The 24,297-nt window shown below is 34.9% G+C and overlaps 1 long non-coding RNA gene across 1 annotated transcript in view; it reads right to left on the bottom strand.

Moving 5' to 3' along the window:
- Positions 1–22,812, bottom strand: part of LOC141551092 (uncharacterized) — a 107,987-nt gene extending 85,175 nt beyond the window's left edge. The window contains exons 1-2 of the long non-coding RNA XR_012484779.1: positions 22,579–22,812; positions 11,725–11,824 (exon numbers count right to left, since the gene is read on the bottom strand). This is a non-coding gene — a long non-coding RNA (uncharacterized LOC141551092). The remainder of the gene's footprint in view (positions 1–11,724; positions 11,825–22,578) is intronic.
- Between the last annotated feature and the right edge of the window lie 1,485 nt (positions 22,813–24,297).

Here is a 24,297-nt window from a genome sequence, read left to right as displayed (position 1 = left end):
CTATACCAACCTTAAAGCATCATGTAAAATGTCCACATATATATTATTGACTTAGACATATTGACTTAGAAAACCATTATAACTATGTTATAATGTATTTGTTATTTTTACAATGACAACTTTTCTGCCCTAAAAAAAATTATATGATGATATAGATGATTTAAGATCCCCAATCCTATGATTCTGTTAGATATTATGGACATGTGTCCTTTAACATGAGATCTTCTGGTAACCTGCCTACTTACTGTGTGTGAGGCATTAAATATAAATATAAATAAATAAATAATAAATATAAATTAAATATAAATATAAAAATATTTTAATAAAAATATATTAAAAATCCTTGTCCTCAATAAGCTTACAATCTAAAAGGGGAAAACAACATCCTAAAGGAAACTGAAAAAAGGGAGAGGGACCCAGAAACGGAGGGAGCAGTCCTAAGAAGTACAGTCAAGGAGGAAATGCAGAATTAGTACCCTCTTCCTTTAAGTTATCTATCACTTTCTACTTTATTTATCACCATTTATTTATCTATCACTTTTACTACTATCACTATCTACTTTTCACTTTCTACTTGTATCTTAAATCTAGAAAACATGTACAAAGATAAAAGACCCAAAATAGTATCTACCCTTATCCAAATTTCAAGTATCAAAGGTTCTGAAGGAGTCAAGACTTTTAATATTGGATCCCTCCATAGAATGTAAAACATTGGAGAATGGGGGCTAATTTTTATTGTAATATTCCAGCCACCCAATGCAATGTTGTGCATCTAGTAGGCACTTAATACTTATGAGTTGAATTGAATCAAATTGAATATGAAGTCACTGATCCCTCAGTACTTTCATTGGGCTAGAATCAAGAAATGTCATTAAAATGGTCACATTTTCCAGTGTTTTCCCATTATGTCTCACATCATAACTTCCCTAATTTCAAAAAAAAAAATGCTTTTTTTCCTCTGACATTCTCAGAATTCAGTGCCCAGCCAATTAACTTTTTTATTTAGTTTCCAAAGAGCTAAAATTGTCACCAAAGTGTAATTTACTTTTGCAACCAAAGTTTTCCAGATCCTGCTGTGAGACAGTCACTTTCCAGATGACTAATGACTAAACAATCACAGAGAAGTGTGATGAAGGGCCCCTCAGTGGGCTCCTATAAGACATTTTATCCAAACTAAATAAATTTACCTGGGATTGTTAATGTTTCCAAAGAAAAGTCCTTACATGTAAAACAGAGTATTATATAAATACAAATATATATGCATATTTTAAATGATATCTCACAATTATTTGGTGCTTAAGATTTGGAGGCATCAAGGGATTTACTGTACTAACAAATACTATTGATAAATTACCCTTTAGCAGCAATTTTGCTTACTAAATGGACTTTACATTTATATACTTCAAAAAATGAACACTTCTTATCTCTATAATAGACACTCTTGAATTTATTGACTTACCTTCTGCCTTCTCACCTACTTCAGAATTGCTGTTTTTTTGAAGATAGGTGGGGATGAGAGAGGAAAGTTGGTCTGAACATGTGATTTTATCGATATCAGGAATTCCTGACGAGGATATTCCCTTTATTAAAGCAAATCAGCGCATGTGCTGCAATTTATAGTCTGGGTCAATGAACGGTTATGTGATTAGAGAGAGACACATGGCCAATACAGGTCAGTCAGTACATTTAACCAAGTCATACTGACCATGAGGATGGAAGAAAACAAAAACTGACTATGTAGTAGGTACAGAGCATTATATTAATGACTTTATAATTATCTCATATGATCCTCAAAACAACCCTGGGATGCATATGCTATTATGATTCTTGTTTTACAATTGAGGATATTGAGTCATAGGTTAAGTGAGTTTCCTAGGGTAATAGAGATGGTAAATCCCTGAGGGTATTTTTGAAAAATAAATAGGAGCTGGTATGATCACCTGGGCAGAAGTATACTTATACCACCACTAACTAATGAACATCATGGTATAAAGATGTCCAGAGGGGAAAATTGAGGCATTTTATCATAAATCACTCTAGTACCAAACAATCCTACTTTCCACTGAACTTTTCATCTTAATTTCTTCAAAAGATTTGCTATTTTATTGGAGTGGGGGGGTGTCTCTCCAACAAATTCTAAAAACCTTTGTCCTGCCCCTAATAATAATAATAGTAGTGATTCTAATAATAATAATAAAATAAATTAATTAATACAATAAAAACAAAATTTTTCAAATACAAAGGAAAGGGAATTTGAATAACACAAAACTATTTCATAGCCACTAGAAAATGGAGGATGGAATAGAATATGTTCCAAAGAGCAATGGAACTCAGGATGTAGGACCTACCCTGCAAATCTGAGTTTAATCATGCATGAAAGCAAAATAGACATTCGATTATAAAGTACTTGAAACATTTTGAGAAAGAAAACCAGAACTGAAGTGATTGCTTGCTTTCAAACATCAGAAATATAAGAGTGAGTAAATGCAGCAGGCAAGAGCAGCAACACCATCAGAGTGATTTTGAAATGTATATAAGGAGACAAAGGTGAAAGCAGAAATCTGATGGTAACAATGGACAGTGGACCTGGTGGCATCTCATTTACAAATGAATTGTGGTATTTTGGGGGAGAATTGTTGTTTTTGTAAAACTAACATTACATGGGAGAGTTTATAAAAGGGAGCAATGAGGGAAGTAGGGATTTGGAGAAATTTGTGCCAGGGCCAAATCAAAAGCTAGCAATGTGGGGAAAGTTATTAATTGGGTTTCAGAAAGAGAAATGCCTATAGCATAAGTGGATGAGGAAGAAGAGCAAAGGACTAAAGAAGGAAAAGGGAAACAGGAGTCCTTACTTTGGTGGTGGAAAGGGTTCCATTGAGGAATGCTCCTAATAATGATCTGTAAAGAGACATGGGAACTTTACTTGTGGTCTGGAGGATTTGGTGCTTGAAAAGCCTATTCCTCTTACTTTGGGAGTGGGTGAGTTGAACTCCCTGGAGGCAACTAGCACCTAGGGAACAGGAGAGAATAGCTTCAAAGAGGAGATTCTGAGGGAAAAAAAAAACTGGGGGTGGGATGGGGGAAAGGAACCAGGGGAGACTATAGATCATTACTGAGCTGCACAATCAGGAATGAAGTGGATCAATGCTCTTTCTGACATCTACAATGAGACAATGGAAAAGGAGAATTTGACAAGCTCTCCAAAACAGTGGCAGAAAGTTTCTAGGAAGATTGGATTGGATAATGAATACAGAGAAGAGAGATCAAATCATGAATCAGAAAATGAGGGTGAAAAATAGTCAGAGAGGATAAGTAATGAAGAGAAAGCTTTTTTTTTTTTAAAGAAGCATCAAGAAGTAAAAAGTTTTTAAATTAATGTATAAGACTAGCTGAAAGAAAGAAGAAAGAGGGAGGGGGAAATCTACTCAACTGAGAGAAAAGAAAAGAGAAAAGAATGAGGGAAAATTATTTTAGCCATTTTCAGTAGAGTCCAATTCTTCATGATCCTTCCTATTTGGGATTTTCTTAGCAAAGACACTGGAAGTGCTTGCCATTTTCTTTTCCATTTCATTTTATAGATGAGAAACTGAGGCAAACATGGCTAAGTGACTTGTCCAAGGTCCCACAGTTAGTAAGCATGTGAAGTCAAACTTGAATGAGGACCTCCTGACTCCCGGTCCAGCCTTCTATCTACTGTACCTATCTAGCTGTCCTAAAGCAAGAGGAAAAAAGAAACTCATAAAGAAAATCTTAAAGGAAAATAAGTAACAAATAAGAAGAGAGAATGAGGGGTGAGGGGAAGATATTCATTGGGCCACTTCAAAAGAAAAAAGATCAAATTAAAAGTAACTGAAGGAACATAATATTGCATTTATATAAGAAGAGGGAAAAATCATAACTTAAGAAAACAATTTTAGAGGTAGAAAATATAAATCTAACTCATAACTTTAAATAAGAATGGATTAAACCATTTAATAATACAAAAAAGATTAGATGAGTAAACAAAATCCTACACTCTGTTGCATACAAGAAACAAGGCATACATAAAATAAAGCTGAGGTTATAAATTTTTTTTTACTATGCATCAAGAGAACACATAAAAAGCAGGAGCAACCATCATGCTATCTGACGAAGCAAAAACAAACATTCTAAAAATAAGAAGCAATAAAGAAAAGAAAACTACATTATGGTGAAAAGAACCATAGACCAGCCAATATCAGTAATAAACTTATATGCTTTAAATGCCTAAGCAGCCACATTCATAAAATAAATCTATCTAAATGGCAAGAAGACATAGACAGTAATATAATATTGACAGGAGACTTTAATATCCCTCTCTCAGTAACAGAAACATAAACAAAAGGAAAAATATGAAATTGAACAAATTGCTTGAGAAACTAGTTTTAAAAAACTGATAGCATCTTCTAAATGAAAGAGCAAAAAAAAATTCAAATTTCTCAGCATTACATGGAACTTTTACAAAAAAAATCACCTTGTATTAGGGAACAGAGATGTTGCGAAAATAATATGGCATAAATTGTCAATGCATCCTTTACAGAGCATAATACAATAAAAATAGAAGTTAGTTCAGGGACCACAAACAAAAGATACAGATACAATGAAGACGTAAAAGGGAAATCCTAAATAATGAAGTCAAAGAATGTGTCATACAAATGGTTAATAACTATGTAAAATAAAATGTTAATGTTGAAACAACATACCAAAATGTTTGGGAAACAGCTAAAGGAGTGCTCAGGAGAAAAACCATGTTCTTACAAATACACAGAGAAGATTAATGAAGTGAATATTCATTTTTGAGAACTAGAAAGTCAACAAATAAACTTAAAACAAGTACAAAATCAGAGATATTTAAAATTAGAGGGGAAATAGATAAATTGAAAACAAAGAAACTGTAGGAATAACAAATTTAAAACTGGTTCTTAGAAAAGACTATAAAATTGATAAACCCTTAGGTACTCTGATTAAAGAAGGCAGAAAACCAAATCAATAAAATAGCAGATGAAATCACAGAAAAGACAGAAGAAATAAAAAGAATAAGAAGAACAGAGAGTAATTCAAATAAGTACAGTTATAGGCTAACAAAACTGAGAACAGAAAAAAATAGAGAAATATCTTCAAAACTATAAAGTACTCAAATTATCAGAAGACCAGAGAGATCTTAAATAACTTAGTTTCAGAAAAGAAAATATATCTAGCTGGAAAGTAACTGTCAGAGAAAAAACCTGGTACTTATGGAGTCACAGGATATCTATCAAACTTTTAAAGAACATTTAGTATCCACACTTCACAAATATTATCAAAAATTGAGAAAGAAAGCACTCTATCAGAATCCTTTTATGAGACAAATATAGCCTCAATGTCTAAGTCAAGAAAAGGTGAAACACAGAAAGAAAACTATAAACCAATATTGGTTTTTATTATTGATTAATATGAATTATATTGAATTAATATTATTGAGTATTAATGAATGTTGATTCAAAAAATTTAAACAAAATCCTAACAAAATAATAATAGCATTTATGGAGCTCTTTTAAGATTTAAAAATACTTTATAAATATTTTCTCATTTGGTCCTCATAACAATCCTTGGATGTAGGAGCTATTGTCCCCATTTTATAGATGGAGAAACTGAAGCAGCAGCAGTGGGTAAGTGACTTGGCCAAGATCACATAGTAAATAAATTATAAGGCCAATTTTAGATTTGCGTTCTTGACTTCTAGTATAGCATTCTATCTATTACGCCATTTGCCTTAGTATATGTCTTCATAAGTTATTTTGGACATAAACAATTATTCAGATGAGTCTCTGAAGTTAAGTAGTCTGAGCCTGGAGTGATAGACACACATTATATCATTAAGCTGATCCATAAAGTCTCTAGACTTTGAAAAGGTCTATCAGAGTTGTGATGAAGAGAGCCATCTACATCCATAAAGAGAACTATGGGGACTGAAATGTACATCACAACATGGTATTTTTTACCTTTGTTGGTACTGGTTTTAGTGTGTGCTTGCTTGTTTTTTCCTTTCTCATTTTTTCCCTTTTTGATATGATTTTTCTTGTACAGCATGATAAATGTGGAAATGTGTTTATAAGAACTGTGTATATTCATTGTTGGTAGAACTGTGAATACATCCAGCCATTCTGGAGAGCAATTTGGGACTATCCTCAAAAAGTTATCAAACTGTGCATACCCTTTGACCCAGCAGCATTGCTACTGGGTTTGTATCCCAAAGAGATCTTAAAGAAGGGAAAGGGACCTGTATGTGCAAGAATGTTTGTGGCAGCCCTCTTTGTAGTGACCAGAAACTGGAAACTGAGTGGATGTCCATCAATTGGAGAATGGCTAAATAAATTGTGGTATATGAATATTATAGAATATTATTGTTCTGTAAGAAATGACCAACAGGATGATTTCAGAAAGGCCTTGAGAGACTTACATGAACTGAGGCTGAGCGAAATGAGCAGAACCAGGAGATCATTATATACTTCAACAACAGTACTGTATGATGATCAATTCTGATGGATGTGGCCATCTTCAACAATGAGATGAACCAAATCAGTTCCAACAGAGCCATAATGAACTGAACCAGCTACACCCAGTGAAAGAACTCTGGGAGATGACTATGAATCACTACATATAATTCCCAATCCCTCTAATTTTGTCCATCTGCATTTTGGATTTCCTTCACAGGCTAATTGTACACTATTTCAAAGTCCGATTCTTTTTGTACAGCAAAATAACTGTTTGGTCATATATACATATATTGTATTTAATTTATACGCTAACATATTTAACATGTATTGGTCAACCTGCCATCTGGGGAAGGGGAAGGAGGGGAAAAATTGGAACAAAAGGTTTGGCAATTGTCAATGTTGTAAAATTACCCATGCAAATATCTGGTAAATAAAATAAAAATAAAATAAAATAAAAGAATTGTGTATATTTAACCTATATTGGATTACTTGCTGTGTAGAGGAAGGGGGAGTTGGGAAGAGAGGGAGAAAAATATGGAACAAAGTTTTGCAGGTTGAATGTTGAAAACTATTTTTGCATGTATTTGAAAAAATAAAAAGCCATTATTATTGAGAGAGATTTGTCAGAATTTATCCTCTGATAACATAGATTTTAAGAATTTAGTATCACATCTATGCTATGATAAAGCTTCAGAATAAGACTTTAGTGGAGAAAATATCCTTAAATACCTATATAGCACATATGATTTCGATTCATTCTCTAACTCACACTAGGACTAACATGTTAGGAACTCAAAGCAAGACAAGCTATTTCTCTTCCTCTAGAGGTAATCTTGAAGGGAGAGAAGAATATTCTAAAACTATTGCTCAAAAGCTCCCATCTATGTACCATAATATGAATGGCAAGCTAATATCTCCCCAATAGCATTTAACAAATATCAATTAGTTTTAACAAAGAAATATTTATTGAGAAGGCATAACATAAAATGAAGTATAATTACTTCTGAAATTAGAATTCCGCTCTTCTACACTGGATAAAGTTAATTTTCAGCCATCTGCATCCCCCCTCCCAACCCCTTCTACCACCCCCAAGTTCACTTCTGGGTATGGAACAGCTGATGGAAGAGGCACTATCACTTTTCTGTCAGATCAAAGTCTTGGCTGCCAGGTTAATTTATTAATTTATTGCTGGGTTGAGTCAAGCTGGCTCTTCCTCAGGACAGTTTGGAAACTGATATAGATTATACTGATATAGATTTGGTTTTCTGAAGCACTGGCGATTCTGTCAATCTTTTGAAACTTATTAAGACCAAGTCTTACCTTGGTCCCAAACATATCATATACTCATTCATTTAAGATGAGAAGAAAATAAACCACAAAAGAAACAGAGACACTGTGCATTCACGGCCACACGGTGATAGGTAGGGAGATGAATTAGATGGTCATTGTCTCTACCAGCACCCTGAGATTTGCAGCAGTTTTTCCTCCTCACTCAAAAGCTGCCAAGGAAGACTGACAGATTTCATTAAATGTTTACTAAGGACTAGCCCCTGTGATATGTGTCTGTTTAAGCCTCTATATGCATACTCGGTGTCAGCTTAGAGATCAACTAAAAGGATTTTTGATGCTCCAAAGTAAGCCTACAGGACATGAAGGATGCCTTTTTAGGGGGGCAAGGTACTTACATCACTCAGTCGTGGAAGTAGGCTTACCAAACCTCTGCAGAAATTGATACAATATGCTGGACATGCTCTAAAAACCAGGTCATCACTGGTAAGTTTCTCACCTCTCCACTTCCCACTTACATCTACATAACCTAAATCCCTCATTCTAGAGATCTATCTTTTCTTCTCCTAAATTGGAGGCAAGGAGCTCCTGCTCACCACGCTCTGTCTAATAAACATTCATTTGCCCTATGATTTACTGCAAATAAACCTTCATCATTGTCTGTTTCTCTCCAGGTTTACTTTAAATCATCTTTGTGCCCCACTTATGGAGGGATAGTTCTTTGTAATATCCTGATTTCTCATTTTCCAACTTCAATTGTAGCATCTCGTCTACTTTGTGGAGGATCTGCCCACTGTTAATATAATGAGAGGATATGCATGAGCTGATGCATTTGTTCCTGTTTCGTTAATGTCTTTAACCACAGTGCTTCATATATGAAACATGTTTAGCATGCAATTAACAATCTATCCCCTGTTCTGGACTGCAGCCAGCAATCTAATCTACTATGTGTGGGGGATTAAAATTCATTCATGTTCAAACAGAGAAGTGGAATCTAAACTTCTTTTTTAAATCATTATCAGTAAACTATTATTGAGTATTTTTAATTTATAAATCATACACATATACTACTGTACTAAAATATCATGTACATTATAAAATATGCAAAATGTATAAATTTTAAAATGAGATAAAGATTAATATTTTTAAAATTTTATTTATTAATGCTAAAAAACTTTTATAGTCACCAATGATAAAAAATTAATTAACTTATTATTATTATTAATTTCTCTGTGTGTTCTGGAGGATAGAGTGTCCTTATAAATGATACTCATTTGTATTTGCTCAATTAATATGATCAATGTAGTTAGCTAAGCAGGTCATTTTTAATATACTTTGCATTTCTACTGAAAGGTACCTAGTATTAAAATTAAAAAATAGGTCACAAGGGCCAGGAAAGATGAACACTTTCATCAAGATGTTTTTCTATTTGTAAATATTCATATTTCTAAAAAATAAACAAAAATGAACTATTCTACTTTTGACTTAGTTGAAAATTTTCGATATAAATCCCTTTTCTTTTTTTGTGATTCTGGTTAATAGATCACATCATGTCTTAATATGAATATTTTAGTTATGTTCGTGTGTGAATGTTAAGAATAGCAAGAAGGCTGATTTACAAATATATATATATATATATGTATAATATGACAATATTATATATATATAAATATTTATAAATAAAGGTTGTGAAGTATTTGAAATTTCAAACAGAAGAGTTTATATTTGATTCCAGGGCCAAAAGGAAACCACTGGAGCTAATTGGGGGATGAGGAGACAAGTTTGTCTACACTTGAAGAAAATCACTTTGACAAGTAGGGAGGAGGGTTTGAAATGGGGTAAGACTGGAGGCAGGAAACCTGATTAAGGAGGCCATTGCAATGATTCAAACCAGTATGAAGACTATTGGAGTGAAGAAAAGGGAACAGATCTGAGAAACGGTGTAGAGGTAGAAACAACACAATTTAGTAACTGCTTGGATGTTAGGTGTAAGAGGAAGTGAAAAGTTTTGAGGATGACTCTGAGCTTGAAGGAAGACCTGGGAAGATGGAAGGATAGTGGTGTTTTCTATAGAAATAAGGAAATTTGGAACAGTGGTGGGTTAGGTGAAAAATCATGCAATGTGGCTTACAAACTATGCTTGCCTGATCATCCTGTCCACACAAATACAAAGTAGGGAAAGATTTTTACTCAACAGTCACTACTCTATCTGCTATAGCCAAAAGATGATCTGAGACTAAAGTAGAGGAGGGAATTTCCCAGTGAAGCCTGCATAATGATGGCTGTGTGCACTAGGGTCCTGATTAGGTTACAACTATCCTGAGGAAATAAATGGTGTATGCAGAAGAGAGGAGACTGGGAGTTTGAAGAGAAAAGGGAGCAGTCAGAGTAGGTGACTATCGTAAAATGTTTGTGTAATTATTTTGGAGAGAAAATGCACGATTGACTTACAGGAAAATTCCATGATTGGCTGTTCTACTTTCCAGTTTGGTGACCACATAGGCTTTGAGGTCATGCCATGGCTACTACTTCAGAGACCACTAGCATAGAGTCTCTGCATTTCCATATATAACAGTGGTTCTCAAAGGGTAAACTATATGGGATGAACATTTGCAATCACATTTCCTTATTTGAATGTCCCAACTCTTTCCTAGTATACCATGACTCCTCATAACAAAGCATGATGATCTTCGGTAAAAGAAAAGTTTGAGAACTACTTCTTTATAGCACAGAATTCTACTTTTTGGGTTTTTTTTCCAAAATAGCTGAGATTTCCACTCTCATCTTCTCCATTAGTTCTTGAGCAATAGTCACAGACTCAGACCAAAAATCAGTTTCATCTCCAAGTTTAAAAAGTCATTTCAACTCATTTCAATGTCACTGCACCCTTGTATTTCACAATTATTCCCTTCCCTGCTTTGTTTCTGTGATTTCTCTGCATCTTATTTTACTTGATTTAAGATTTTCTTCACTTTGGTACATAAGGACTTTGACAATGTCATGGTTTTCATCAGTGAGCATTCTCAATTAGTAGAGATTACAAGTGCTCCAAATTTTCTCATCCAGTAAAATTTACATTGATGTTTTTCCCAAAATCTTTCCTATAGATCAGAAGCAAGGACATTTTTAAATAGTACAGAAAAAATAAGGGGATCTGAATAGAGTAGAGGAATTTTTGTTGTAAACTCTTTGAAGATAAGGACTATTTTTGCTTTTCTTTGTTTCCAGCTGCCTGACCACATGTAGTAAGTGCCTAATAAATACACATGGATTTGTAGAGTGAAAGAAAGAAAATGAAAATGATTTAAAAGAACAAAGGAGAGGAGATAAAAGATTTCCAATTGCCATTCTAGGGTATTTTCAGTATCTTTGAGATATCTTTGAGGTATCTTTGAGAAAAGCAAATCAAAAAACATTTAATAACCACAAAAATACAAAAATGAAAATCTTTCCTATGTAATAAATTTTTTGGCAGGTAGGGGTCAAGCAAGATGATCAGGTTCTCATTTCTGAATCTGATGATTATCTGATTAACCATCCCTCCACTAATATAAGATCAGCTACACTGCTTTTGGACCTCTCTGGACTGCTGGACTACCTTTTTTCCATCCATACCTTTCCTGAAAACTCAGAAAATTGCAAAATTTATTATGTGTCAAGATTGAAACTGCTTGATATTCACATTTCATCAGTACCTTCTACCTCTCTTCTTGCACCCTATGAAAGGAGAGCAAGGTCATGGGCTCTGCACCTCTATTTAAAGAGGGACTCATAGATTGTAAGTTCTTTAGGGCAAGGACTGCCAGTGGTCTTAGTTGTATTTGTATCCCTAGTACTTAACACAGTGCCTGACACATAGTAGGCACTTAATAACTGTTGACACAAAACAATGCACAACTTGTGCATCCAAACAGAGGCTACTTAAATAGATACAATAACTTACCAGATTCTGGGAGAAGGATGTTGAAGTCCCAACTGCCTCCAATGCTCTTCTTGAGGTTTTCATGAGTCTTCAGATTTCCAGCCTTATTGAACTCTCATATCTATGAAGAGCAAGCAGTAGCATCTTGAGGCTTGAGGCTTTATTCCTCAGCTATTTATAGAGAAAAATGACCTCTCTTCAAATGTGAAATCAGAAAAGTTTTACATTTCTGATTTTTGATCTAAGCCTCAGGGCTTTAAGGAAGAGAGACTAGTTGACCAACACACAAATAGATAAGCTCATTATGATTAATCATTTCAAGTCATCTCACTTTTACAATAGACAACAGCAACCTTGAACTTAGTATCTCTGGATGAGCAGCTCACCCAGGTTCTCACAAACCTTAGGAAATACCCTTGGAGGTGGCTCCTATTATCTTAAAGTAGGGAGGGATAGCCACTCCACTATGAGACTTCTTGGGCTCATAACTGAGAAATCTTTCAGACAGTAAAAACAAACAAACAAAAAACCTAATGAACTTTCAAAAAACAGCAAAGAGGTTATAAAAGTTTACAACATGTTTCATCCAATAGAAACATTTCTTCCCTAGGAAGTTTCATGGGAAAGAGTCTGCACCAGTGTCTGTAACAAGAAATAAGCAGTAAATACACCAGGGGCTTAGTTCTATAAACAAAATCACTTAACTAACCAATATTTATTAAGAATCTACTATGTACCAGATACTACAGAACCAAAGGCAAAAGGAGTCCCTACTCTCAAGGAGCTTATATTAAGAAGGACAATTTGTATATCTATATATGTATACAAAACAAGCACAAGGTTATTTTGAAGGGAAGGTACTAGTATACCTGCTCCATATTGTCTTAGGAGATAAGTTGAAGCAGTCGTGCAAAATGACAAATATGGATTCCAGAAACACATTTAAGAATGAGACTCACAAAGAGTTAAAATGGAAGCTCAGAGTAGAAGAGTAGCTGATGTAAAAAAAAAAAAAAAAGGCAGGGATAGCAATTATAATATCAAACAAAATTATGGCTAAAATAGATTTAAAAGATTTTAAAATAGATTAAAAAATAAAGAAGGTAAATACACTTTGATTAAAATTATCACAGACCATAAAACTAATACATAGTATTTTTTATTGTATTTCCCTTTTTTGTGATTTTTTTTTTTATATAGACCTAGTAGTATTATTGCTGAATCAAAGGGTATGACCAATTTCATAGCTCTGGGCAAAATTCCAAAAAAATTGTTCTTCAGAATGGTTGGATCAGTTCACAATTCTACCAACATGCATTAATGTTCCAATTTATCCACATCTTTTCCAATATTTATCATTTTCTTATTCTGACATATTAGCCAATCTAATAGGTGTGAGATGCTACCTTAGAGCTGTCTTAATTTACATTTCTTTAACAATAGGAACAAACCTTTTTCTTAGTGATTCATAGAACCTTTATAAAGATTATGCATTATATATATGAGGAGGGGAGATATGGAAGGGAAAAAAGAAAATTATATGATAATTTTGTTGTATATTTGAAAAGAATAGCAAGTTGCATATAGATTTGCAATTCCATGTGAAATCATCTTTTTTATTGTACTGTATTATGAAAATTTGGTTTTATTCCATAAATTAAACCTAAAATACATTTTCAAAAAAGCAAAATGACAAATATTAATTAGTCTTATGGATGGCCAGCAAAGAACAAGAAATGCATCAAAGATATTCCACTTTTTCTCATAATATCTTGATAATATTGATCCTACTAAGATTATTCTTTCTATTCCTGACATATAAGCAGACCGGTTTCTTTTCTTGTCATAAATATCCACAATAACCCCTTTTTATACCTCTTCATATAAACAAGTTAGTATAGCCTACTTATATCTATGTTATTCCATTGCCTTTTGAATAATTTGTAAAATTAGACATTTTCAAAATTATAGCATTCCATGATTTGCAATCATATCATTACTGGAAAAGTTTTATTGCTCTACAGATGGCCTTTTGAGGCAATGAACAACATGGAAACAACGAAAGCACTGTACAATTTTCCAGATGTGATCAAGATTGATTTCCTCCTATGCATCAGTAATGACCTCAGTAGATTGTCTACTTATAGCATCTATCCAAGCTATACATATGGATAAATTAATTTGGTGGCTGCATGTGATAATTGGGAGGAGGGGGAGGGAGAGATGGAGAGAAAGAAGGGCATATGTTTTTCATCCAGTTTGTTTTTGCAACATAGATGATTAGAATCCTCTCTCATTACTGTGGATTTCCTTGAGGCATCCTATTTTGTCACTCATTCTCTCTTCCAGGTCATTTCTAAACATTAGTAAAGAAGTCTGGTTCATGGAGTCACTTACTATCCACAGAAATGACAATCTATTTCACAAGATGAAAGACAAACATTTATGACTAAGAATTCATGACTATAAAAAGTGGCATAGGCAGTCTCCTGTCATTCAAGTCAGTAAATCGTTTGCTATCATTTCTGGTGACTCATTTTTATTTTAAAATAATCTTTACCACAAAACTTCGTCATTTTGCAAATTCAAAATAAATTATACCCACTACATCCTCTTTATCCACATACTTATTTATTAATTCAGAAAAACGCTAAAGAATTTACATGTGGGGAAGGAAGTCAGTTCAGATTTATTATTTCATCAATGTGGAAACTCCCTCCACACTGATACATATCAGCAACTGCTCGGTATATCAAAGTCTTAGGGAGTTGCCTAGGATGTTAGAGGGTAAATGACTTGCCCTTAGTTATATTCTGAATATGATGGAAGTTGAACCTTTGTCCTCCTAGTTTAGGTCTTTCATCTAATATTCCACAGCTGCCTCTCCTCTGGAAGATTATCAACCACATATTCCACTTGTAGAATTCAGGTTTACTTATGTAAACCATCTCTAATTAATCTATCAAGAATTATTTATTGAGCACATCATATACAGAGTTCTGTGCTAGCTACTGAGAGAAATGAAAAGAAGTATAAGACTGGGTACCTTACTTTAAGAAACTTTGTTTACTTGGGAAGACATAAGAAGGGAATCTATGATGGCTCTCTACAAAAGCAATGGGAGTTCACAGAAGGAAAAAATTACTGTGGGCTGGATTTATTGGAAAAGGCTTCACATTAAAAAAACAACAAATAGAACAAAGTAATTAAATTATATCTTGAAGGATTATTGGGATTTAGACAAAGTAAAGGAGAGGAAAAAAGAAATTCTGGAGAGAGGTAAGGGAAGATAACAATATAAGCAAGTGTAATGGAGGAAGAGAATGAGCATTTATTAAACACCTAGCATAAGCAGTATGCTGTTGTTCAGTCTTGATTGACTCTTCATGATCCTTTTTAGGTTTTTTTGACAAGGATACCGGAATATTTTACCACTTCCTTCTTCAATTCATTTGATAGATAAAGAAACTGAGGCACCCAGTTAAGTGACTTGCTTGCAATTCCAATAGACATGATGGAGAGATCCATGTGCATTCAGAGAGAGGACTATGGATACTGAAGTGGATCATCACATAGCATTTTTACCTTTTATTGTTGTTTGCTTGTTTGTTTCTTTCTCATTTTTCCCTTTTGATCAATTTTTTCTTATACAGCATAATAAATATGGAAATATGTTTAGAAGAATGCTCATGTTTAACTTAAACTGGATTACTTGCTGTCTAGGGGAGGAAAGAAGAAGGGAGGGAGGGAAAAATTTTGGAACTCGAGGTTTTACAAAGATAAATGTTGAAAATTATTTTTGCATATATTTTGAAAAATAAAAAGTTATTAGTATTTTTTAAGTTACTTGTCTAGTTCATATAGCTAATAAGCATCTGAGGCTAGATTTGAATTCTTCCTGACTTCAGGTCCAGCACTTCATCCATGGTGCCATCTAGCTGCCCTATACTAAGTATTTCATAAATAACTCTGTTGATCCTTATGACAACCCAAGGATTGAATTCATAGGTAAGAATAAACATGGCATATTAGAAGGGCATTCAGTAGAACAGACTATATATTGGTAAGTAACTAGAAATGGTATTGGACTTACTGGATTATGGAGGACTTTGACTCAGACAGGACCTCTAACTAGAGCTCAAGTCCCTGAGTCAGGAGCACCTGAGTTCAAATTTGACCTCAGATACTCACTAGCTGTGTGACCCTGGGCAAATCATCTAATTTTGCTTGTCTCAGTTTCCTCATCCATAAAATGAGCTAGGGAAGAAAATGGCAAACCACTCTAGTATCTCTGCCATGTAAACTGCAAATGGATTTAAAGAGAGTCAGACATGACTAATCAAAGAAAAAAAATCAAGGCCTAATGGCTTGAACTTGATATGAGAAGCAATAAGGAGCACTTTTACATTCTTGAGTAAGGAGGTAATGATAAAAGTGGACTTTCAGGAAGATTGGCACATTATGGAAGGAAGGAAGGGATAGCAGGACATGAATGCTGTTTTCAAAATGGGAGTAGCTGAGAATACATGAAAGCAGAAATGAAAGCTTACATGGAAAGAAAGAGAGGCTTGACCTGCTAACAAGGAAGAAGATAATTGTGAGATCAAGGTCTTAGAGAGAGAGACAAAGTCCAGAATGCGAAAGAAAGAATTAATTTTTAGAGAAGAAGAGAACCTTCTTCCTCTGAGCCTGAAGGCTCAGAAGGAACGATGGGAGAATGGAGAAAGACACAGTGATGTATAAGGAAGAAGAATTGTAAATGAGCTGGTCTGAATCCCCAAGCATTTACTAAAAGCAAGAAACAATATATGCCCAGAACCATGGCAGGTTTGTGGAGGAGAGAAGAATGAGACAGATTTTGTTCTATTTTTCCACTACAGGAGTTGCCTTCTCACCTCCATATTAATTCAAGTATCACCTACTAGAGAGGCTTCGTACTTCTCATTTCCTCTGAGAGAATGTAAGTTCTTTAAAAGTGGAATTCTTTTTTTTTTTTTTTTTCATTCTTGTCTTCACTCTTGCATGGTGTCTGGTACAAAAAAAAAATTTGTTGAATTGACTAATTGGGAAAACAAGAGTTATTTTACTAGAACCCAAGATCCCTTAAGTCCATTTCTAGAGTTTCACGAATCCATTAGTCCTCTGCCAAAAGTGCTTGCATGCGTAGCAGGGAAGAAAGGCAATAGCCTGGTAGAATGCCAGCTGACAGAACCTGTAGTTCTATAACATCACCCCTGAATTCCTTGAAAACTCAGTTAGATTCTAATAAGGTAGTTTCAGCTTCCTCTGTGGAAACAAGGGTTTGTTTCTAATGGAACAATATACAGAAATTGATTCTACTTTTTTGCCCACACCAGAGGAGTCTTTCCTATACACAAGTGGTCCCAGAAGACTTTCTACTTCCAGCTTAGTCAGTCATTTTGGAGAATGTGGTTACAGGTGCCAAGTTTCAATAGAGCACATTCTCCTTTAATAGATTGACAGTATAACATTCCTTCTCAGAGCCCCAAGGCATTGTGCAACACTAAACTACAATAATCAAATTGTACGGAGAGCAACATTAATCGATTTGGCATTCAAGAAAGTCAACAAGAGAGAGGGAAGGAGGGAGGAAAGGGGGAAGAGAAAGAAAATCAGACAGACAAACAGAGACAGAAAGACAGAGAGAAAGGAGAGAGACAGAGAGAGAGAGAGAGAGAGAGAGAGAGAGAGAGAGAGAGAGAGAGAGAGAGAGAGAGAGAGAGAGAGAGAGAGAGAGAGAGAGGCAGAGAGAGAGAGAGAGAGAGAGAGAGAGAGAGAGAAGAGGCAAAGAGAGAGAAAGAGAGAGAGAAAAAAAGAGAGACAGAGAGAAACAGAGAGAGACAGAAAGAGAGAGAGAGAGACAGAGACACAGAGAGAGACAGAGAGAAAGAGAGAGAGAGAGAGAGAGAGAAGAGAGGCAGAGAGAGAGAGAGAGAGACAGAGAGAGAGAGAGAGAGAGAGAGAGAGAGAGAAGAGGCAAAGAGAGAGAAAGAGAGAGAGAAAAAAAGAGAGACAGAGAGAAACAGAGAGAGACAGAAAGAGAGAGAGAGACACAGAGAGAGAGAGAGAGAGAGAGAGAGAGAGAGAGAGAGAGAGAGAGAGAGAGAGAGAGCGAGAGAGAGCGTTTCTGGAATACAACAGAATTATTTTTATGAAAGTTGGCAATCTTTCCTGAAGGGGTAAGAGCAAGAGAATGAAAAAAACCTGAAAAAAATTTAAACTTCTGAATTCTGAGTTGGCATGTACTTTTCATTAAGATATTAGTTGTTAAGAAGAAGAACTAAAATCTTTCAAAAATATTTCAAATTATTAATGCCTATATAAATAGATACCTTCAGGGAGATACAAATCATATTAGAATTCCACTGTAGGGCCACATTGCTTAAAAATCATGGGATTGAAGATTTCAATCTTTAAGTGAAATCTAGATCGTCTAGATCAATTCACCCACAGCTGACAGAAGAGAAATGCAAATGGAAGAAATTACATGACTTACCCAGAATCACTCTCAGATACCAAAATGAATCTGGATATTTAGATTTGAATGTTCCTTGCAACAATGCAATTCTCAACATACTTCCATGTCTGTTCCATTTGGGAGGCTCTCATCAGCTGCCTCTGAACTTTTCTCTTGTATAGGAAGTTAAAGCAGAGCAATACTAAAAGACCAGTAAGTCAGGCATAATTTTTTCCCTAAGTTCAGCTACTTTCCATCTTGAGCTTTCATTGTCTCCTCCATTCTTCATATCTAAAACCAAATTCATCACCTTCGCTCTGTCCAGCTGCTATTCTTTCATATTTAACACTCAACTGACTATTGCCCAACTACTTTTTGTAATTGAATAAGAGTATTAGGAAGCAAGTTAATCTTCTATCAACTTATTTAAAGTATCCTTGGCAGAATTCCAATAAGAGAAAGAAAATAAGGAAAATATACCTCATCTTATTTACCATGGGACTACAATCCTCCCTGCTAGGTCACTGCATGTTGAAAGCATTTGGTATGGTGACATGTATGAAAAAAAGGAAGTTAGTTAACACAGTGGATAGAGTACCAGGCCTGGATTCAGGAAATTCAAATTTAGCTTGGGATACCTACTAGCTATGTGACCTGGACAAGTCATCTAACCTCGTTTGCCTCAGTTTCCTCATCTGTAAAATGAACTGCAGAAGAAATGGCAAACCATTCCAGTATCTTTGCCAAGAAAATCCCAAAAGAGGTTATAAAGAATCAGATATGATAGAAATAACTGAACAACAGAAATGAAAAAAAAAAGTTGTTTTACAAGTTTTTTTATGGATCATTTTATATCTAGACAATTGTACAAGAGTTGAATTTGTGAAAAATAGTTCAGTTTCAGTCCATTTGTTCATCTGAGTTTTCCAGAATATTTGAAGTCTATAATTTCCATGATGAGCATTTGCCATGTCATTCTAAGAAAAATCTGATGTATAATATATCTAGCCATCGGGTATTGTTTTGATCCATATTCAATAGGTGCTAAATTTTTACAGCCTACATAAAATAAGGGCTACAGAACTGACACTGTTTCTTTGTATAATTTATACTGATCACCAAATCTAGAGTTCTTAAGGAAGAGCCTTCTGTTATTTCTATTGATAATGACCTGGTCCTGAATTGCCTCTAACAAACTGGTCTCTTTTCACAAACAAATCAGCCTGACTCAGTTGTTCATTTGAAGTTTCTTTGACTCCTGTTGTCCAAGTTCATGCAGTTATAGTCTAAGGATAGGCTTTTAAATACCTTCTCAAGTTTTAGCCATTTCATAGGCTTCATTGGGGGAAACCACCTCCAATTACATTCAACAAATACAGTGATGTACACCTATTGTCAAATTTCCTATTGCTTAGGGAAGTGATAAGTATGCTCTTTCCAGAAGTATTTCTGAGAGGTTTTTAACCTGCTTACCATATGATAAGCCTATCAAGCCTCTTCCTCCTTTTTTGGTAAAGAGGTGATATTTTTTCTATTGCTGCCATTGGATGATAATCCCTGTGATTAATAAATAATTATCTATATATAGGTTTTTGCTTATCTTTCTATGTCATCCCAATACAAATGTTTTCAGAGTAGATTGTTTTCCCTTTTTTAAAAAATTTCCTATGTTAGGCACATTTATTGGCATATAGCATTGTCCCTTACATACAGGGAGCCCTCTTTTTAAAACTGAATTGGGAGCAGAATCAAATCTCCTGAAATCTTGTAAGAAAGATACATAGAAATCTAAATCAAATTGCTTGCTTTCTCAATTAGGAGGATGGGAAGGAAGGGAAAGAAACCCACTTCATGACCCACTTCCCTAGACCCCAAGAGTCCCTCACTTAAGCCAACAGGGATATGCATTGTTGATTCAGGAAATACTGGAAATGCATGTACCCTGCTCTGCTCTGCAATCAATCTGGGTTAGTTAATCAGCCATGAAGGCTGTTGATATCCATTATCTCCTTGACATTCCTGTTTTGCACCTATTATTTTTCATGTTCCCTACATTTTGATATCATAACTTTGCTTGGAGAGGAGCCATCTATTAATGCAATAGGAAATATGTATCTTTAAGCTACGATGATAGAACAATGTGAGCTCTATTGCTCCTATATAAAATGAAATGGTTATAGGATTGTAATTTAGAAACAGAAAGATCCTTAGCTATCACCCAAGCTCATTTTACAGGTAAGGAAACTGAGTCTCAGAAAGGAAAGGTTATACAGGTAGTAATTAGTAGGTCTGGGATCTGAACAGAGATTTTTCTGACTTGATAGATGAATTTTGAAAACTGATCCGTTTTGTATATTTAAAGTTGTTGTATAAAAGTGTTTTAGTACTCAAGAAGCTTTCAAAACTCTAAGGGCCACTGGTTTCATATTTATTTACCATTACAAATATTGATTAAGCTCAAATTACTTAGACATTCATTGGGATAGATCTAGAAGGTGGGGATGGGAGTGGGGCAGGGTGGGGCAGATTATAAAGTTGACATAAGCCAAAGCTCCTGCCTTCATGGAGCTGGCCACCTTGAATATCACAAAAAAAAAAAAAAAAAAAAAAAAAAAAAAAAAAAAAGCCCTCTTTTAAATACTATATCATATCTTTGGGCTCAGCTTTAATCGAGGAAGCTCATTATGCTAAGGACACCAGACTTGGTCCCAGGAAATGAGTTTGAGTTCTAGCTATGTCATTTATTAGCAACAAAGATTTGGGCAAGTCATTTCATTTCTCTGGGACAGTTTCCTCATCTATGTGAGTAAATGCATGCATGAGTGAATTTAAACATTCTTCAAGTGCTTACTATGGATCAAGCACTGTGATAAGTGTTGGATATTTAAAAAAATAATAATAAAAAAACAACAATAGAAAACTCAGTCAGTCCTGGATACAAGGAACTCACATTCTAATTTTGTTTTTCTCCTTATCATTGTTCAATTGCTTCAATCTTGTCTGACTCTTCATGACCCTATTAGGTTTTTTTGTTTGTTTTTTGGCAAAGATATTGAAGTGGTTTGCCATTTCCTTCTGCAGCTCATTCTATAGATGAGGAAACTGGAGGAAAACAGAGTCAAGTGACTAGTAAGTACTTGAAGTCACATTTGAACTCATATTTTCTTGACCCAGGCTTTGCACTTTATCACATAACTTATATGTGTGTATATGTATATGTATATGTATATGTATATGTATATGTATATGTATATGTATATGTATATGCATGTGTGTATTACTGTACACATATATACATATATATGTGTGTGATTTTGTAATGTAATCTCTTAATAAGGCAAAACAATATTAGAGATACTCAGTTATTAAAGCAAATATAGAAATTTTTAAAATACCTCACAATACACATCTAAATTCAAATCACAAATCATGCTATTTGACCAATGCACTTAATATCTATAGTGAAAAGGAGGTACATCATTATAGGAATCTGGTAGGAAAACACATGGGAAAAGAAAATTAATATGCTTAGGATGACTTATAGCGCTATTGTTCAGGCTTCAGAGTTATTGATCCATTCGGGAATATCTGCACCACACAAAATAGATTCTTTGTCCATTGCTTAACCTTTCATATTCTAATTAAAATGTAATATCAAGGATCTGACAACTCCTGAGATCTTTTCCAGTTCTGTGAAAGGTGTGGGATAGGGATGGGGAAGGTGACTGAATAAATCTTCATGTTATTTCACCCTTTAACCAACACCAGAGGATGACAACCGAGGGCCAACAGCCCCATACTTCCATATACTAAACCTAGAGCCAAACCTAAACCTGTTCTCTAAATCTGTCTTTGGTCTAGTCGGATTTTAGAATCAAAATATACATCACCTTGGAAGGTATCCCACGTTAAGGTTCGGTCAGCATCTTCCTTATCAGTTAACTCCTTAACAAGGATTAGTTGATGGCTTAAAAACAAAGACATGACTGAAAGGGGGAGAAGATCTGATATTTCTAGAGAAAGAAGTTGAGATAGAGAGCGTGGGACAAACTCAGAACCATCTCCCAGGCCACTTTAATCATACATGCCCTGGCTTTCAAAATCAAAACAACAATAAAAACCACAATAACCTCAAACTTTTTATGACAATAGTCAGGGTGGGGGATGGAGTGGAGAAGCATTCAAGTGACAACAAATGGAAAGTAGATAACTGGATCGTGGAAAATGAAGAGACCTTAGAAGAAATTTTAGGGGTCAACTAGTCCAACCCCCTCAATTTACAAAAGACAAGTTTTATAGACACATAAAGTGACTTTTTTTTTTCATATGGTTAAATAGTGTCAGAGCCAATGGTTAAAAACTTTACTCCCAGATTTCCATTATAATGTTTTTCCTACCTCTCAGAAATGAAGGATTATTTATTTAATATTGGTCTTTTAATTCTCATCACCCCTCAGATCCGAATCCCAGATAGCTCTGCATGTAGAATTTCACCATCTCCTTGGGTCCTTAAAAACTTTTCACAGGCGCTGTAAGAACTAACAGCCTTCTTACTTGTTTTCTATAAACTTACTAGAAAGACTGGTTTATACAGGTTTTCACTGTGTTGCTTTCTAATATAAACTGGTTTGAACAGGTTGGTGCTTCTGCTAGCTATTGCCGATGAAGAACAAATGGGAAAGCCAAACCAAATAACCAGGTCATTGTTGGAGAGACTATGCCATCAATTGTCTCTCAACCCCTTCCCCCTTTCTGAAAACCAACCAGAAAAACTGCCACACCTGAATTCACAGAAGCTGAAGTTTCCTAACTTCAGTGTGGGCACTGAGGAAAAGAGAAGGGACAAAATACAATTCAGGTGAGAATGGGGCTTCTTCCATTCACTTAAAAATAGTCCAGGAAAAAAAAAGGCATAGACAAGCAGGATAACTTTGAAAGTTAAGCATTGGATGAAATTATATTTAAAAACAAAAAACAAAAAAAACAAAACAAAACAAAAACAAGCTATACATAATAGAGATTTTCAATTTCATACTCGATGTTCCTTTTCTGTTCTACTCTATAATTGGAAATACTCATTTTGTGTTTGTTAAGTTTATAATAAAAATGAAAAAGAAAAGTTGAGCATAGCTTAAAATTTATCACAAGCATTGCTTTGGGGCAAACAGATGTCACAAGATGTCCAAGGACTTACACATTTAGGTTCATACTTCAGAGGGCTATGATTTCATCTGTATAAGTACTCCATGTAGGGCTTACTTACTAATCATCCTTACTTATTGTGACCAAAAAAATCCAAAAGGAAGAAAGGAAGAAGTAAAGGGAGGGAAGGAAAAAGGGAGGAGGAAAAGGAGGGAGAAAGGAAAGGAGGAAGGGAGGAAGGAAGGGAGAGAGGGAAGGAAAGAGGGAAAAAGGGAAGGAAGGAGGGAAGAGAAGAGGGAGGAAGGAAGAAAGAAAGGAAGAAGGGAAGGAAGGAAAAGATAGGAGAAAGAGGGGGTGGAAGGAAGGAAGGCAGGCTTTGAAAAGCCAAGTTCACCTCCATGCCATAATGAGGCAACAAAGTAGGACTTTAGTCAAGGTATTAGACCTTTTAGTCATTAATAGACTTTGGTCCAAAAACCATCCTTGTTAACCAGACTACTTTGACCTAAAGGAAGCCTGAATACAAAAGAAAGGTAATCACATGAAGAATAGGGAAAATACGAGATAAGTTTCTTCTGGCAAATATTATAGGCAAATAGTTGCTTTGAAAGTAATAGTACCTACTGGGCTTATATCCCAAAGAGATATTTAAGATGGGAAAGGGACCTGAATGTGCAAAAATGTTTGTGGTAGCCCTCTTTGTAGTGGCCAGAAACTGGAAACTGAGCAGATGCCCATCAATTGGAGAATGGTTGGGTAATTGTGGTACATGAATTTTATGGAGTATTATTGTTCTATAAGAAAGAACCAGCAGGATGAATACAGAGAGGCTTGGAGAGACTTACATGAATTGATGCTAAGTGAAATGAACAGATCATTATACACTTCAAAAACAATACTACATGATGATCAATTCTGATGGACGTGGCTCTCTTCAACAATGAGAGGATCCAAATCAGTTCCAATTGATCTGT

Source organism: Sminthopsis crassicaudata, chromosome 1, assembly GCF_048593235.1.
Source record: "Sminthopsis crassicaudata isolate SCR6 chromosome 1, ASM4859323v1, whole genome shotgun sequence".
Classification (NCBI taxonomy): domain Eukaryota; kingdom Metazoa; phylum Chordata; class Mammalia; order Dasyuromorphia; family Dasyuridae; genus Sminthopsis; species Sminthopsis crassicaudata.
Note: the sequence above shows the minus strand (reverse complement) of the source record. Positions and strands in the feature narration are given on the sequence as shown.